The 18,940-nt window shown below is 41.1% G+C and overlaps 1 pseudogene; it reads right to left on the bottom strand.

Moving 5' to 3' along the window:
• Window positions 1-18,940, bottom strand: part of LOC136157622 (zinc finger protein 91-like) — a 62,841-nt pseudogene that overhangs the window by 39,851 nt on the left and 4,050 nt on the right.

The raw sequence follows: 18,940 nt of genomic DNA, 5'->3' as shown, positions 1-18,940 counted from the left end.
TTCCTTGGGGACCCCCAAGCTTCTTCTCAACCTGCCTAGGAAATCACTGTCTCACTACAGACAGAAGGACCTTGAAAAGCTGAGAAGAACGACCTCTCCTGTCCTCTGTCTCAGAAGAGATTCATGAACAATCAATTCCTACCTGGAGACCAGCCTGTGAGCTAATTTCTTGATTGTTTTCTCCGCAGAGATAGCTGCTAACACTCTGCTCACACAGACGGTGTGAGCTGACTGACTTCCCCGGTCCAAATCCAGCTAGACCAACCCTGCGGCCTCTCCTTGGACTGAAGCTGGGCCTCAGCTCTCACAAATGGACCAGGAGCCACGTCCTTATCCCGGCCCTCCCCTTAGAATTCCTGGAGCACATCCTACACACCACACTGATGCTCCCACAGGACCAAAATAGAACTCCGTTGGGAGGGCATCAGTGAGGTCATTTCCTGACACTCGTCACATTATTCTGATGGGAAATCAGATGGAAACCTCTTGGATAAAGATTCTTTCTGAATCATTTCAATGAATACAAATCCCTGGTGCCCAGGTCCCCACTCCAAGAAGTAAAGAATCTGCAGGTCTACAGTGGGGCCATGAAAGGAGTCATCAGCAAATCCCATTTTGTGCTGATGTTTCTCCAAAACCAATGTTCAGGAGTCCTGAGCTCAAAGCCTCACACTCAGCACACGTAAGACCTCTCTGTAGGGGAGGATTTAGGGCAGGAGTTTCTGAGAGAGGTCAAAGCTGGAATCAGGCAGAGAAAACAGGAGTACTTGCAGTTCAGCTTTTATAAGTTACCCTGAGTAAAGTGCCTCGGACGCCCTAGGATCAGTGTGGATTAATCCATTCAAACCAAGGCAAGGATTCTGGTGAGCATTGTACGGATTATTTGAGTGCTGAATTACGTTCACTTCAAATAATCTCAAATCCTGTCATTATTAACAAACATACATACGTTGCTAAGAATTGTAACTTTCTAACCATAAACCTTCATCTCGTGATTCATGCTAATATATCCATTTTCTATGTGTTTTAACTATAGAGTACTCCCTACAGTCATTCTCCTTCAGAGAAACTTCTGAAAACAAAACTAATGAAATGCCTTCTAGTATGCAATCTCTGATATTTACTTTGTTTTTGTTTTTTTTTTTTTTTTAATTTTTTTATTTTTCAGTGGGTTTTGTTATACATTGATGTGAATCAGCCATAGAGTTACACGAATTCCCCATCCCGGTCTCCCATCCCACCCCCCTCTCCACCCGATTCCTCTGGATCTTCCCAGCCCAACAGGCCCGAGCACTTGATACATGCTGTTCTTTCGAAACTTCTCACCCTCCCCTTCTCCCACAGAGTTCAAAAGTCTGTTCTGTACTTCTGCGTCTCTTCTTCTGCCCTGCATATAGGGCCATTGTTACCATCTTTCTAAATTCCGTATATATGTGTTAGTATACTGTAATGTTCTTTATCTTTCTGGCTCACCTCACTCTGTATAATGGGCTCCAGTTTCATCCATCTCATTAGAACTGATTCAAATGAATTCTTTTTAACGGCTGAGTAATATTCCATGGTGTATATGTACCATAGCTTCCTTATCCATTCATCTGCTGATGGGCATCTAGGTTGTTTCCATGTCCTGGCTATTATAAACAGTGCTGCGATGAACATTGGGGTGCACGTGTCTCTTTCAGATCTAGATTCCTCAGTGTGTATGCCCAGAAGTGGTATTGCTGGGTCATATGGCAGTTCTATTTCCAGTTTTTTAAGAAATCTCCACACTGTTTTCCATAGTGGCTGTACTAGTTTGCATTCCCACCAACAGTGTAAGAGGGTTCCCTTTTCTCCACACCCTCTCCAGCATTTATTGCTTGTAGACTTTTGGATAGCAGCCATCCTGACTGGCGTGTAATGGTACCTCATTGTGGTTTTGATTTGCATTTCTCTGATGATGAGTGATGTGGAGCATCTTTTCATGTGTTTGTTAGCCATCTGTATGTCTTCTTTGGAGAAATGTCTGTTTAGTTCTTTGGCCCATTTTTTGATTGGGTCATTTATTTTTCTGGAATTGAGCTTCAGGAGTTGCTTGTATATTTTTGAGATTAATCCTTTGTCTGTTTCCTCATTTGCTATTATTTTCTCCCAATCTGAGGGCTGTCTTTTCACCTTACTTATAGTTTCCTTTGTTGTGCAAAAGCTTTTAAGTTTCATTAGGTCCCATTTGTTTATTTTTGCTTTTATTTCCAATATTCTGGGAGGTGGGTCATAGAAGATCTTGCTGTGATTTATGTCAGAGAGTGTTTTGCCTATGTTCTCCTCTAGGAGTTTTATAGTTTCTGGTCTTACGTTTAGATCTTTAATCCATTTTGAGTTTATTTTTGTGTATGGTGTTAGAAAGTGTTCTAGTTTCATTCTTTTACAAGTGGCTGACCAGTTTTCCCAGCACCACTTGTTAAAGAGATTGTCTTTTTTCCATTGTATATCCTTGCCTCCTTTGTCAAAGATAAGGTGTCCATAGGTTCGTGGATTTATCTCTGGGCTTTCTATTCTGTTCCATTGATCTATATTTCTGTCTTTGTGCCAGTACCATACTGTCTTGATGACTGTGGCTTTGTAGTAGAGTCTGAGGTCAGGCAGGTTGATTCCTCCAGTTCCATTCTTCTTTCTCAAGATTACTTTGGTTATTCGAGGTTTTTTGTATTTCCATACAAATTGTGAAATTATTTGTTCTAGTTCTGTGAAAAATACCGTTGGTAGCTTGATAGGGATTGCATTGAATCTATAGATTGCTTTGGGTAGAATAGCCATTTTGACAATATTGATTCTTCCAATCCATGAACACGGTATGTTTCTCCATCTGTTTGTGTCCTCTTTGATTTCTTTCATCAATGTTTTATAGTTTTCTGTGTATAGGTCTTTTGTTTCTTTAGGTAGATATACTCCTAAGTATTTTATTCTTTTTGTTGCAATGGTGAATGGTATTGTTTCCTTAATTTCCCTTTCTGTTTTTTCATTGTTAGTATATAGGAATGCAAGGGATTTCTGTGTGTTAATTTTATATCCTGCAACTTTACTATATTCATTGATTAGCTCTAGTAATTTTCTGGAAGAGTCTTTAGGGTTTTCTATGTAGAGGATCATGTCATCTGCAAACAGCGAGAGTTTCACTTCTTCTTTTCCTATCTGGATTCCTTTTACGTCTTTTTCTGCTCTGATTGCTGTGGCCAAAACTTCCAACACTATGTTGAATAGTAGTGGTGAGAGTGGGCATCCTTGTCTTGTTCCTGATTTCAGAGGAAATGCTTTCAATTTTTCACCATTGAGGGTGATGCTTGCTGTGGGTTTGTCATATATAGCTTTTATTATGTTGAGGTATGTTCCTTCTATTCCTGCTTTCTGGAGAGTTTTAATCATAAATGAGTGTTGAATTTTGTCAAAGGCTTTCTCTGCATCTATTGAGATAATCATATGGTTTTTATCTTCCAATTTGTTAATGTGGTGTATTACGTTGATCGATTTGCAGATATTAAAGAATCCTTGCATTCCTGGGATAAAGCCCACTTGGTCATGGTGTATGATTTTTTTAATATGTTGTTGGATTCTGTTTGCTAGAATTTTGTTAAGGATTTTTGCATCTATGTTCATCAGTGATATTGGCCTGTAGTTTTCTTTTTTTGTGGCATCTTTGTCTGGTTTTGGAATTAGGGTGATGGTGGCCTCATAGAATGAGTTTGGAAGTTTACCTTCATCTGCAATTTTCTGGAAGAGTTTGAGTAAGATAGGTGTTAGCTCTTCTCTAAATTTTTGGTAGAATTCAGCTGTGAAGCCATCTGGTCCTGGGCTTTTGTTTGCTGGAAGATTTTTGATTACAGTTTCGATTTCCTTGCTTGTGATGGTTCTGTTAAGATCTTCTATTTCTTCCTGGTTCAGTTTTGGAAAGTTATACTTTTCTAAGAATTTGTCCATTTCATCCAAGTTGTCCATTTTATTGGCATAGAGCTGCTGGTAGTAGTCTCTTATGATCCTTTGGATTTCAGTGTTGTCTGTTGTGATCTCACCCTTTTCATTTCTTATTTTGTTAATTTGGTTCTTCTCTCTTTGTTTCTTAATGAGTCTTGCTAATGGTTTGTCAATTTTGTTTATTTTTTCAAAAAACCAGCTTTTAGCTTTGTTGATTTTTGCTATGGTCTCTTTAGTTTCTTTTGCATTTATTTCTGCCCTAATTTTTAAGATTTCTTTCCTTCTGCTAACCCTGGGGTTCTTCATTTCTTCCTTCTCTAATTGCTTTAGGTGTAGAGTTAGGTTATTTATTTGGCTTTTTTCTTGTTTCTTGATGTAAGCCTGTAATGCTATGAACCTTCCCCTTAGCACTGCTTTTACAGTGTCCCATAGGTTTTGGGTTGTTGTGCTTTCATTTTCATTCATTTCTATACATATTTTGATTTCTTTTTTGATTTCTTCTATGATTTGTTGGTTATTCAGAAGCGTGTTATTTAGCCTCCATATGTTGGAATTTTTAACAATTTTTTTCCTGTAATTGAGATCTAATCTTACTGCACTGTGGTCAGAAAAGATGACTGGAATGATTTCAATTTTTTTGAATTTTCCAAGACCAGATTTATGGCCCAGGATGTGATCTATTCTGGAGAAGGTTCCGTGTGCGCTTGAGAAAAAGGTGAAGTTGATTGTTTTGGGGTGAAATGTCCTATAGATATCAACTAGGTCTAGCTGGTCCATTGTATCATTTAAGGTTTGTGTTTCCTTATTGATTTTCTGTTTAGTTGATCTATCCATAGTTGTGAGTGGGGTATTAAAGTCTCCCACTATTATTGTGTTACTATTAATTTCCTCTTTCATACTTGTTAGCGTTTGCCGTACATATTGCGGTGCTCCTATGTTGGGTGCATATATATTTATAATTGTTATATCTTCTTCTTGGATTGATCCTTTGATCATTATGTAGTGTCCTTCTTTGTCTCTTTTCACCTCCTTTATTTGAAAGTCTATTTTATCTGATATGAGTATTGCGACTCCTGCTTTCTTTTGGTCTCCGTTTGCATGAAATATTTTTTTCCAGCCCTTCACTTTTAGTCTGTATGTGTCTCTGGTTTTGAGGTGGGTCTCTTGTAGACAGCATATATAGGGGTCTTGTTTTTGTATCCATTCAGCCAATCTTTGTCTTTTGGTTGGGGCATTCAACCCATTTACATTTAAGGTAATTATTGATAAGTATGGTCCCATTGCCATTTACTTTGTTGTTTGGGGTTCACGTTTATACAACATTTCTGTGTTTCCTGTCTAGAGAAGATCCTTTAGCATTTGTTGAAGAGCTGGTTTGGTGGTGCTGAATTCTCTCAGCTTTTGCTTGTCTGTAAAGCTTTTGAATTCTCCTTCATATCTGAATGAGATCCTTGCTGGGTACAGTAATCTAGGTTGTAGGTTATTCTTTTTCATTACTTTCAGTATGTCCTGCCATTCCCTTCTGGCCTGGAGGGTTTCTATTGATAGATCAGCTGTTATCCTTATGGGAATCCCTTTGTGTGTTATTTGTTGCTTCTCCCTCGCTGCTTTTAGTATTTGTTCTTTGTGTTTGATCTTTGTTAATTTGGTTAATATGTGTCTTGGGGTGTTTCGCCTTGGGTTTATCCTGTTTGGGACTCTCTGGGTTTCTTGGACTTGGGTGGCTATTTCCTTCCCCATTTTAGGGAAGTTTTCAGCTATTATCTCCTCGAGTATTTTCTCATGGCCTTTCTTTTTGTCTTCTTCTTCTGGGACTCCTATGATTCGAATATTGGGGCGTTTCACATTGTCCCAGAGGTCCCTGAGGTTGTCCTCATTTCTTTTGATTCTTTTTTCTTTTTTCCTCTCTGCTTCATTTATTTCCACCATTCTATCTTCTACCTCACTTATCCTATCTTCTGTCTCCGTTATTCTACTCTTGGTTCCCTCCAGAGTGTTTTTGATCTCGTTCATTGCATTATTCATTTTTAATTGACTCTTTTTTATTTCTTCTAGGTCTTTATTAAACATTTCTTGCATCTTTTCAATCTTTGTCTCCAGGCTATTTATCTGTACCTCCATTTTGCTTTCAAGATTTTGGATCATTTTTATTATCATTATTCTAAATTCTTTTTCAGGTAGATTCCCTATCTCCTCCTCTTTTGTTTGACTTGGTGGACTTTTTTCATGTTCCTTTACCTGTTGGGTGTTTCTTTGCCTTTTCATCTTGTTTAGATTGCTGTGTCTGGAGTGGGCTTTCTGTATTCTGGAGTTCTGTGGTTCCTTTTTATTGTGGAGGTTTTACCCAGTGGGTGGGGTTAGATGATTGGCTTGTCAAGGTTTCCTGATTAGCGAAGCTTGCGTCAGTGTTCTGGTGCGTGAATCTTGATTTCTTCTCTTTGGAGAGCAATGGAGTGCCCAGTAATGAGTTTTGAGATGGGTCTATGTGTTAGGTGTGACCTTGGGCAGTCTATATGTTGACGTTCAGGGCTATGTTCCTGCGTTGCTGGAGAAATTTGCGTGGTATGTCTTGCTCTAAAACTTATTGGCTCTTTGGTGGTGGTTGGTTTCAGTGTAGGTATGGAGGCTTTTGTACGGTCACTTATTACTTAAAGATCCATGTAGTCAGGAGTTTTCTGGTGTTCTCAGGTTTTGGGCTTAAGTCTCCTGCCTCTGGATTTCAGTTTTATTCTTCCTGTAGTCTCAGGACTTCTCCAACCATACAGCACTGATAATAAAACTTCTAGGTTAATGGTGAAAAGTTTCTCCTCCGTTAGGGACACCCAGAGAGGTTCACAGAGTTACATGAGGAAGGGGAGAGGGAGGAGGGAGATAGAGATGAGCAGGAGGAGAAAAAGGGGGACTCAAGAGGAGAGAGACAGATCTACGAAGTTGTCTGATCGCAGAGTGTTCTCCGTAGCCCAGACACCCACAAAGATTCACAGAATTGGATTGGGAAGAGAAGGGGAAAGGAGGAAATAGAGGTGTTCTGAGGTAGAAAACAGAGAGTCAAGATTGGGAGAGAATAATCAGCACACTCCTGAATAAAAACGGGAGCTGAATATTGGATTCTTAAATGTTCACAATTTATATCATATACTGAAAAACAAAAATTAAAAATCTAGAGTAGAGGTTAGACTCTTAAAAATACTATATTAAAAACAAAAACCAAAACATAAAACAAAAAAAAATTTTAGGAATATAAATGAAGTTTGGTTTAAAAATAGGGCTTCTCTTCTTCTTCTTTTTTTTTTTTTTTTTTTCCCCCTGTAAGGTTATAGTGTATTGAAAATGAAAATTAAGGAGTAGTAAGAGGAGTACTAGATGACTTTAAAAGAAATGAGAAAAAGAAAAATAGAAAATAGAAGAGAGGAAGAAAAAAGAAAAGGAAAAAAAAAAGAAGAAAAAGAAGAAAAAAAAAAAGAGAAAAAAATTGTTTTACCTAATTAAAAAAATCGTAAAAATCTTATGAAAATGAAAGTTAAGGAGTAATGGGGGAGTAATAGGGAATTTTAAAGGAAAATAAAAGAGAAAAAAGAAAAAAAAAATTTTTTTTTTTTCTTACTTAAAAAAAAAAAAAAGAAAAAGAAAAAAGAAAAAAATATATCTAGGAATTTCTCTGGAGCTGTTTCGGTCAGTGTGGGTTCGGCTCAGTTTCAGATATCTCCTCGTTCCAGCTTATACTTCTCGATATCTATAGGTCCTTCCGGTGAAGTCCGTGTTTTCTTCAGGGATTTTAATCTGTTGCACCGGTCCCTTCTGAAGCGGTTCCCTTTGTTTATTTGGCTTCTGTTGCCGGTCTCTTCAGGGCCTAATTTCCGCCCTGACCCAGGGGGCGGAGGTGGATTCTTATTCAGGTAGCTAGTTCCGTCGCGCTCCGGGGTGGGGCTGGCGCTGCAGGGAGGGGCTGGCGCTATTTTCTCCGTCTGGGCTGCTCAGGCTCCAGGCGGTTCCAGCCCTCGGGTGATTCACAAAAGCGCGGTACACAAAGCTGCGCCTGCGGTTTGTCCCCACGCCGCCCGAGTGGCTCAGGCAGCCAGGCGCTTGTCGGGCGCTCTCTCCCCGTGTGCGGCGCGCCCTCCGTCCTGCGCTATCCCAGCCTCAGTTTCCGCTGCGCCAGTCGGGTGCGTGCGCCCTCTGCCCTCCGCGTCCCCAGCCCCAATCCCGCCCGCACTGGCCGGGTGCTTGTACTGTGTCTAGTCGCGACCCTCCCGGCAGATGTCGACCATCCAGAATCCCCGGAGGTCTTTGATTAGAAGGCGGAGGCCCGTTTGCAGTGCGGTAGGGGATGCGGTCTTTGGGGCCGAGCCTGCCCCCTTCCCCTCCCCCCTGCCTCCTGCCTCTGGCGGGGCTGGGCCGGTCCGCAGCCTGCGAGCTCTTCTCAGGACTTTCTCGGTCCCTTTGTTCTGCGAGCTGCCGGCAGTGTGTTCGGGCCGGTTAATTTTCTCTCTCTCTTTCGCTCTCCCACAGTTCAGGCTGGGCACCCACAAAAGCTCCCTCCGATTGTCCTCAGGGCACTCAGGCCCCAGACCCTACCCCAAGCAATGCCGCCCGCTCCTCTCCGTTCCGCCCCCACTTGCTGGTTGCGGATGCGGGCGTCTGGGGTACTTTTCTGCTGGGAGTTGCTTTTAGGCTCGTAATCTGTGGGTTTTATTTAGTCTATCCCTCCCAGCCAGATTCAAACTCCGAGATTCAAACACTTCCCCCAGGCCCGCCAGGTCGAGGGTTTCCCGGTGTCTGGAAACGTCCTCTATTAAGTCCCTTCCCGGGACGGATCTCCGTCCTTAGCTCTTTTGTCTCACTTTTTATCTTTTATATTTTGTCCTACCTCCTTTCGAAGACAATGGGCTGCTTTTCTGGGCGCCTGGTGACCTCAGCTAGCGATCGGAAGTTGTTTTGTGAAGTTTGCTCTGTGTTCAGTTATTCTTTTGATGAATTTCTAGGAGAGAAAGTGGTCTCCCCGTCCTACTCCTCCGCCATCTTGGCTCCTCTGATATTTACTTTGACTTAACTTTTGATTAACAACCTTTCTACATATTTGTTACATCACTTCCATAGGTTTCTTATATAAACTCTTGTGTTTTCTGATGCATGTTCAGGGCAAACCTCTTCCATCACTTGTTCCATTACTAGGGTTTCTTTCCAGTGTGTGTTCTCAGATGTTTAGTGAGATTACCACCATGACTAAAGGGTTTGCCAAATTCTGTACATTTATAAGGTTTCTCTCCAGTATGAACTCACAAATATGTAGTAAGAATTGAATTCCGATTAAAGGTTTTGCCACATTCTGTACATTTATACGGTCTCTCCCTAGTATGGATTCGCCGATGTTTAGTAAGATTAGAACCCGTAAAGAAAGCCTTGCCACATTCTGTACATTTATAACATCTATCCCCAGGATGAATTTGGTGATGTTGAGTAAGGGCCGGATTCGTAGTAAAGCCTTTGTCACATTCTTTACATTTATAAGGCTTCTCTCCAGTATGAATTCGCTCATGTTGAGTAAGTTGCAAGCACTGAATAAATTCTTTGTCACATTCTTTACATTTATAAGGTCTCTCTGCAGTATGAATTTCCTAATGTCAGGTAAGATGTGAGCATTCAATAAAGGTTTTGTTACATTCTTAGTATTTATAAGACTTCTCTCCAGTATGAATTTGCTGATGTCGAGTAAGATGCGAGTATCGAATAAAGGCTTTGTCACATTCTTGACATTTATAAGGTCTCTCCCCAGAATGAATTCGCTGATGTCGAGTAAGATTTGAGCAATGATAAAAGGCTTTGTCACATTCTTTACATTTATAAGACTTCTCTCCAGTATGAATTTGCTGATGTCGAGTAAGATGCGAGTATCGAATAAAGGCTTTGTTACATTCTTGACATTTATAAGGTCTCTCCCCAGAATGAATTCGCTGATGTTCAGTAAGTTGCCAGCACTGAATAAAGGCTTTGCTACATTCTTTACATTTATAAGGTCTCTCCCCAGAATGACTTCGCTGATGTCGAGTAAGACCTGAGCAATGATGAAAGGCTTTGTTACATTCTTTACATTTATAAGACTTTCCTCCAGTATGAATTCCCTGATGTCGGGTAAAATCTGAACAATGAATAAATGCTTTGCTACATTCTTGACATTTATAAGGTCTCTCCCCAGAATGAATTCGCTCATGTCCAGTAAGAAGTGAGGGACGACGAAAGGCTTTGTTACATTCTTGACATTTATAAGGTCTCTCCCCAGAATGAATTCGCTGATGTCGAGTAAGACCTGAGCAATGATGAAAGGCTTTGTCACATTCTTTACATTTATAAGACTTCTCTTCAGTATGAATTCGCTGATGTCGAGTAAGATGCGAGTATCGAATAAAGGCTTTGTTACATTCTTGACATTTGTAAGGTTTCTCCCCAGAATGAATTCGCTGATGTTCAGTAAGTTGCCAGCACTGAATAAAGGCTTTGCTACATTCTTTACATTCATAAGGTCTCTCCCCAGAATGAATTCGCTGATGTCGAGTAAGACCTGAGCAATGATGAAAGGCTTTTTTACATTCTTTACATTTATAAGACTTCTCTCCAGTATGAATTCCCTGATGTCGGGTAAGATCTGAACACTGAATAAAGGCTTTGCTACATTCTCTACATTTATAAGGTCTCTCCCCAGAATGAATTCGCTCATGTCCAGTAAGAAGTGAGGGATGACTAAAGGCTTTGTTACATTCTTGACATTTATAAGGTCTCTCCCCAGAATGAATTCGCTGATGTCGAGTAAGATTTGAGCACTTAGTAAATGTTTTGTTACATTCTTTACATTTATAAGGTCTCTCTCCAGAATGAATTCGCTCATGTCCAGTAAGAAGTGAGGGACGACTAAAGGCTTTGTCACATTCTTTACATTTATAAGGCTTCTCTCCAGTATGATTTCGCTTGTGTTCAATAAGATGGGAGTTGTAAGTAAAGGCTTTGCCCCATTCCGCACACTTATAAGGTTTCTCTCCAGTGTGAATTCGCTGATGCTGAGTAAGAAATGAGCGATGCTTAAACACTTTGCTACATTCTGTACATTGGAAAGGTTTCCTTCCTGTATGAATTTTCTTATGTCTACTTAGATGGCATGATTTACTAAACAGTTTCCCACATATCTTACACTTATTTTCTTTCTGTGAATTCTGAACAGTCTGTGGTTGAATAAGTTCTGAAGACTGATTAGAAACCATACCATATTCAGTACAAGTCCTCCCTTCAGTACAAGTACTCTTAATGAGAGAAAAACCTGACATTTGATCAAAGGTATTGCTACATGTATTACTTTTAGAGTCCTTGTTTGACGATTCGGGTCCCTGATGTTTCTTAAGACTGGAGTCCCCTACAACCATATATCCAATTTCATTTCCTGAATACCTTCTCAGTCCACCAAAAATACTCTTGGAATTATTGGAGCTGGAGCTCTTACTAAAGGTCTGACTCATTTCATTGAACAAGGAAAGTTGTTGTGTACTTAACATACCACAATATATATTGAACAATGATGGTTGGATTGCATCTCTTTCAGTATCATCAACATTATACATCTTGGAATGGAGAGAAAATATCTGTTGGGGGAAGAAAAATGAGCCCCTGCTCATGGACCCCTCAGATTGATTAGATTGTGAGTTTTCCCACTCACTGTTAAATTGTAGGTGTTCAGACATGCTTGAATGTATGTTTAGTCGAAGCCTATGTTCAGAACTGTTTGAATGAATATTTGCAATAGAGACTAGATTACCTCCCAGATTTTCCACGTTTCCTTTTAGAGAACATGTATGTTTGAAAAAAGGATGGAAATCTTTTCTTAAACACTTACACATCTTGGCAAATGTTGAAGACTGAAGTGGGTGTTTTTCCCAACTTGACTCAGGTCGCTCAATTCTTTTTCCAATAATGTTAGCAATCTGTGTAACTGTCTCCATTTCTTTAAGTCCATATAAAGATCCTCTCTGTCTTTCATATACCCATGTACATTCCCAGTCGTTCCTTAAATTTAAGTTTATGTGGTGAAACATTTGATATATTCCTAGGCGTGCTTTTGGGGACACATCTTCTAATGCTGGATTCTTCGGCATCAAATCCTGGGTGTCTTGTGGAGACAAGGCTGAAAGATATCAAACAACAAGTAATTTCCCCTGACATTCTCAGTGAATATCTTTAAACATTTAGAGAAAATTAATGACCATAGCTAGTTTAAAACTAAAATAGAGATAAAAATAGAGATGGAAGCATCAAGATGCCAGAGGATTAGGCAGATGTGGAGACCATCTCTGTCTCTACAAACGAATCAGAAATGAAACAATTCTCACAGAGCCCAGCTGAACACTAGCAGGGACCACTTGAAATCTAAAGAAATAAGAACGATTCCTGCTGAGCCAGGTAGGACAATAGAAAGAAGAAGGAAAAGGAAGAGGAGAGGAAGTGGGATGGGGCCTGCAACCTGGGGGGACATGAAAGTGAGGAGCCGTCTCCACATTCAGGGAAGCCCCTCATCGGGCACTCAGTCTGGACAGGAGAGCCTCACTCTCTGTGGAGAGAACATGGCAACCAGCGTGTGGCAGCAGGACACGGTGAGACCTGCACACGGGGTCCTGACCCTGCCCTGCCCACCCAGCCTAAGAGGCATGTCCACCACTGCAGACAAGGGCTGGGTGCTGAAATGTGGGGTTTGGAGTGCAGATCAAGGCAGAGGATTGAGGTTGGCTGTGAGGAAACATCCTGAAGGGATGGGGCTGTGGGAAGAGCTCTGCAAAGGGGATGCTTGTGGTGGAAGCCTGAACCACCTGAGAGCAGAGGGGCATTAGTGACTGATGCCCAAAGAAGAAGCCCATTGCATCCCTTGTACCTTCTGCTGGACCTGCTCGCCCAGAACTATGAAGAATTCCAACCATGTAGGACTTTTGAGCCCCCAGGCACGGCCTCCCCCATCTACATCTTCCACAATCAGCAGACTCCTGCGCTTTGGGGCACTGAGAAGAAGACACCTGTGAGTTGTCCACACGCTCAGATGGAGCTGAAAGCACAGCTCAGCCCCAGGGATGAAGAAGAAAAGCTGACACCTCTCCCTGCAGCAACAGAAGCCACGGTCTCACACCCACGACCGGCTATGTAACCTCAGCCCCTACAGAGCATCTGAATCACCTACCAGCGCTCTCTCAGTCAAGGCAGGGGCAGCTTTAGCTGCTGTAGACTCTGTGGGCTCCCACACAAGGGGGCTGGGCCAGGACAGAGCCTGAGCTGCTCCCGAGCACCACAGCAGGCCCAGCTCCACACTGATTGCAATCCCACGACTTGACTTCACTGAATCTATGCTGGTGACCTTGTGAAAACAACATCTGTGAGATCCCAGGGTGATGTGCCATTCTGCCCATGGTTAAGGTGGGGCCAAGAGCAGTGCCTACACTACATCACATGAGAGCCGGCAGAATGCATGGGAGGAGGAACCAGAGCACATCCTGAGTGAACATCCCCAGAGGAGTAATACTCAGCGACTTTTCTCCATGTGCGGTGCTCCTGTCCCACCTGCCTCGCACCACAGATCAGAATCGCAGCTAAGATTCAGGTCTGGGGGCTCTATTCCACCACACAGGGGGTAGGCATCACCAGAGAGAGGGCAGTAACAACCACAGAACAATGGGGAAGCAGCCCTGAATATCCACAGCAGGCCCTGGTCACGGTTAACAGCAATCAAAGCCCAGATCAAGAGGATAAGGGCACAAACCTTGGGACCAACTTCATCCACCAAGGTGCAGAGACCAGAAGGAGAACTAACTAGGTTCCTGTAGCCTTCAAAAGAGAGACCACAAACTGAAGCTGAACAAAATGTTATGGCAAAGACATAGGTTATAGGGGAAGAAACAAGATAAAAGCCTCCAATCACCACTGAATTCAGGGGTGACAGGCAATCTAGTGATTACTTCCTTCTTTTATCCTCTTCAGTGCAGACAGCAAACACTTTCACAAATCCTAGGTGCCTAGTAATTCTTAAATCCACTTCTTGCTATACAAGTTTCTGAGAATTGTCTATTAGATGTTTCAATCTAAAAATCATAAATGATAGTGACAGAGAACTAATCAGAAACTGAGGACACATAAAACATTGTCAACGAAGCTGAATACAAATAAGATAAACTCAATAAAGTACTAGTTTCAAGAAATTAAATAAGAGATACTTTAAAACCATGACTGAAAGAGGGAACTCCACTCATTGCTCTGTGGAGACCTAAATGGGAAGGAAATCAATAGAACGGGAAAAACTAGAGATCTCTTTAAGAAAATTAGAGGTACCAGGAATATTTCAAACAAAGATGGGAACAATAAAGGACAGAAAAGGGATGGACCTAAAAGCAGCAGAAGATATTAAGAGAAGTTGGCAAGAATACATGGAAGAACTATACAAAAAAGATCTAATGACCAAGATAACCACGATGGTGTGATCACTCACCTAGTAACAGACATCCTGGCATCCACAGTCAAGTAGGACTTAGAAGGCATGAAGACCAACAAAACTAGTGGAAGTGATGGAACTCCAGCTGACCTATTTCAAGTCCTAAAAGATGATAATGCTAAAGTTCTGCACTAGATAAGCCAGCAAATGTTGACCACTCAGCAGTGGACACAGGGCTGGGAAAGGTCAGTTCACATGCCAATCACAAAGAAAGACAACGCCAAGGAAGGCTCAAACTGCTACACAACTTCCCTCGTTTCAAACAGTAATAAAGGCTCAAACATTTTCCTGGCAAGGCTGCAACAGTACATGACCCCAGAGCTTCCAGATGTTCAAGCTGGATTCAGAAACGGCAGAGGAACCAGAGATCAAATTGTCAACATCCCTTGGACCATATAAAAAGCAAGAGAGTCCTGGGAAAACAACTACATCTTTATTGGCTACCCCACAGTCTTTGATTGTGAGGATCACAAGAAACTGTGGAAAATTCTTCAAGAGATGGGAACACCAGACTACCGTACCTGCCTCCTGAGACATCTGTATGCATGTCAAGAAGCAACAGTGAGAACTGGATATGTGACAATGGACTGATTCCAAATTGGGAAAGGAGTACGTCAAGGCTGTACATTGTCACCCTGCTTACTCAACTTATATGCACAGTACACATGCAACATATCAGGTTGGACGAAGCACTAATTGGAATCAAGATTTCAGGGAGAAATATTCATAATCTCAGATGTACAGATGACACCACCCTTATAGCAGAAAGCAAAGAGGAACTGAGGAGTCTCTTGATGAAACTGAAAGAAGAGGGTGAAAACGCTGAAAAACTCAGCCTTCACAAAATGAAGATCATGGCACCAGTCAGATCGTTTCATGGCAATCGGCAGGAGAAACAGTGAAAGCACTGACTTTATTTTCTGGGTTCCAAAATCACTGCAGATGGTGACTACAGCTATGAAAGTAAAAGACGCTAGCTCCTTGGAAGAAAAGCTATGACCAAAGCAGGCAGCATATTAAAAAGCAGAAACATTACGTTACTGACAGAGGTTCATCTAGTCAAAGCTATGGTTTTTCCAGTAGTCATGTATGGATGTGAGAGTTGGACCATGAGGAAAGCTGAGTGCCAAAGAATTAATGCTTTTGAACTGTGGTGTTGGAGAAGACTCTTGAGAGTCTCTTGGACTGCAAGAAGAACACATCACTCCATCCTAAAGGAAATAGGTTCTGAATATTCATTGGAAGGACTAATGCTGAAGCTCTGATGCTCTGGCCACCTAATGCAAAACACTGACTCACTGAAAAAGATCCTGATGCTGGGAAAGACTGAAGATAAGAGAAGGGGATGACAGAGGATGAGATGGTCAGATGGCACCACTAACTCGATGACCAACAGTTTGAGCAGGCTCTGGGAGTTGATGATGGACAGGGAAGCCTGGCTTGCTGCAGACCATGGATTGCAGAGTCAGACTCGAATAAGAAACTGAACTGAAGTGACTGATACGTATAATTGATACTCTTTTCTCTATAGGAGGACAAAATTGGAAAATAGCTATATTCCAATTAGAACATTTAAAAAAGATTTCTTTATATAACCTAAAATTGTCATAGTTTGAATCAACTACTAATAATATAGTGGAACATGTGCCAAGAGTTTATGACAATTTCTCTTAAAATTCTATCAGGTAATAGAATATAAAAAATTATTTTAGCAAGTTAGAATTAGGGCAAATACACTTAAGATATTAAATATGAGATCATATAAGTGAAAGAGAAACTTTGAAGTCAACCTGAGATGTGCATTCTTTCATTTTTATGAGGTTTTGTTTTCTGCAGGGAAAAATTACTTGAATTTGAAATTTGTATAGAAGGTCCTATGTGTCATTCCCTGTGGATAGGAAATTATAAACCAGAGGACAAAAACCCATCCCCAGTATTCCTAGAAGTTTGGTAGTTTGTCTACCACTCCACTCACACACACACATTTCTGTCTAGAGGTAGAAGGAAAGTTGAAAAGGAGTGTCACATATTTACTCAGAAATTGGCAGAGTTTTCCTAGGGCCCCCAAGTAATGGAAGAGCAATGAGTGAATACAATTTGTCACAAGCCAGGAGGAGACTTTTAGTTCACACTGTGGTGGAGAAAACTAATCACTGGAGATAAATTCATGAATGCTTTAAGAGACAGAATGGGTCGGGTGATACATTTCTATGACAGTAGCATACACAAACCCAGGTTTTCAAACCATTTCCATTGAAGCAAATCTTCCAAAGCCATGTGATGAAGGATGAGTTCCTCGCTGCTCCTTGGACCACTCACCTGTGTCATCATCTCCATCCATTCATACCTACCTGGGTAAATGGCTGTTGTCTCCATTCTCCTTATATTCGTGGGGTCCTTCAGTTGCTCCAGAAAGGCGACCAGCTCCAGCTTAGAGACAAGCCCTGTTGATCAGAGAAAGGAAAATTTGTGTTGTTAGAGATTCTTCAGTATCAAATCCAAAATGTATTCAGGTGAGACGAGAACGCATTTTGCTCTAGAAAACGATATCCAGAAATACTTTATTCAAAGTCGCTATACAATTCTAACAAACACCTAACAGTCAGATCCTGATATTCTGGTCAAGTAGTACTAAGGCAAAAGTAAATGGTGTCAATGTGAAATTAAGAGAGTGTGCAACTATTTAATACCACAGAACTTACACTTATACCAGTAACCTAGAATGAAGGAGGCGGAGTACATCAAGGAAGAAAACCATCACCAGCATAACGAATCATGAAGCCCTTCTTTCTAAACTCACAGATACTGATTTCCCCCTAGAAAGCAGAGATCTGGAACTACTGTGGGAAGCAGAAAATTTCAGAAGACATTCTTCAAGTGAAGGAACCAAAACCTAGTGTGTAGGTGAGTGATTCTGGAAGGCAGTTATCCTCACCCAAGGAGGCCAGGTTCCCGTAGGTCTCTAACATAACGTCCTTGTACAACTCCCGCTGACCGAGGTCCAGGCATTCCCACTCCTCTTGAGTGAAGTCTATGGCCACATCCCGGAATGTCAGCCGTCCCTGAAATACAAAGCACAGAGGGCATGTGGCCGTGGGAAGACTTCCTTATGTGACCCAAGGCGAAAACAGCAAGTTCAGAGACCTAGTCGTGAAGTAGTGGCTTGGCTGGTATTACAAAATATATTTTTACACAATAATCCTTTCTACCCAATTTCTAATATGAAGAAAAGAGGATGATTTATGATCCACAAGTCATTAGAGAAAGTATTCTCATCTGAAAGAGAAATTATAAAATCATCAGAGCAACATTAGCAGATTTACTTTTCAGTGTTCTACTCCTGTGAAATAGGCTAAATTGTTTATCAAAGAAACAGAAAAAAAAAAAAAAATTAAGTGTATTCTGAGCCAAGAGTTCTGAAGTGGGGCCAAAGTGCCACATTTTTAGCAAGGTTATTTGAGTTAGTAATGTTGAAAATTCTGCTCGATGAATGACGGTTTTGAAGCTCAATGAAATAGAATAGTAACGTAAGAATTCATACTTAAGTTGCAACTGTAACTGTTTTACAGATTTTAATGGGCCTAATAGGATAGTCTGGAAGCCTTCCCAAGTGGTAGGCATCCTTTGAATTAGCAGGAGTGGGGGAAGTTTGGTCCTTTCCACCCGTGAGAAACAGGAGTACTCAGAAGGGAATCCTTGAGGATGTTCAGGAGTGGGGGAAGCTTGGTTCCCTCCACACCTCAGAGATTAGGTTAGTTAGAAATAATGAATATCAGTAATGTTGTTCTTATACCTTTTGGCAAATATTAACAAACAGCCATTAAATGGCAGAGCTTAAACTTTACTTCAGCTTAGGTACTTCAGATTTTAACTAAGAAAACACAGACAGATTCACAGAGACAATGCTAAGAAAAGGTGATAGAAATTCCTGTAACTGTAAAGAACACTAAAGCCAGGAAAAGTTTTAGTCACACAGGCCTTTCCAATTTTTTGTGAGCCATGAAGTCTTAACTTGCCAGGTTCCTCTGTCCAAGAAATTCCCAAACAGGAATGCTGGAGTGGGTAGACATTCCCGTCCACAGAAGTTCTATGAAAAAAACTAACCAGAAAAAGAAGAAGAAGAAATAATTGATCAAGTCTTGTTTATATTTTCAAGCATACATTCCAGTTCAGTTCAGTCGCTCAGTCAGGTCCGACTCTTCACGACACCATGGACCACAGCACGCCAGGCCTCCCTGTCCAACACCAACTCCCAGAGCCTACTCAGTTTATCTCACTGAGGACTGACCCACACTCCAATAGGGCTGTATGCTCATTAAGGGTAAGAGAGAATAAGTTTCATGTCATTAAACTCAGGTAATTTTGAATGGATTCAAAATGTACATAATGTTTGAGGATGATATTCTTTATTTAAAATGAGCTGTATTTTAAATTTTGATACAGATGAGCATAGATGAGGACTAATTAGATTCTTGTAAACATTTT

This window comes from Muntiacus reevesi, chromosome 2 (genome assembly GCF_963930625.1).
Source record: "Muntiacus reevesi chromosome 2, mMunRee1.1, whole genome shotgun sequence".
Taxonomy (NCBI): Eukaryota; Metazoa; Chordata; class Mammalia; order Artiodactyla; family Cervidae; genus Muntiacus; species Muntiacus reevesi.
This window is presented reverse-complemented; position numbering and strand designations above follow the sequence as displayed.